The sequence below is a fragment of the Penaeus monodon genome, chromosome 15 (assembly GCF_015228065.2).
Source record: "Penaeus monodon isolate SGIC_2016 chromosome 15, NSTDA_Pmon_1, whole genome shotgun sequence".
NCBI classification, from domain to species: Eukaryota; Metazoa; Arthropoda; class Malacostraca; order Decapoda; family Penaeidae; genus Penaeus; species Penaeus monodon.
This window is the reverse complement of record NC_051400.1, coordinates 48,582,718-48,582,933: the sequence shown is the minus strand read 5'-3', so window position 1 is coordinate 48,582,933 and position 216 is coordinate 48,582,718.

Below are 216 nucleotides of genomic sequence, written 5' to 3'. Positions count from 1 at the left end.
CGCCCCCGGGCTCCCCCTCACTCACTTCCTCACCTCCCTCACCGCCCCCTGGCTCCCCTCCCTCAACCCCTCCCTCAACCTCTCCTTCCCCAACGCCACTTACTCCCATCCGCCCGCCAGAGCCCCCCCCCCCCATCACTTTTACCCCCCCTCTCCACCCCCAACTCAAAACCGCCCACCCCGGCACGCCCGGCCGCCCGGTCTCGTGCTGGGTTG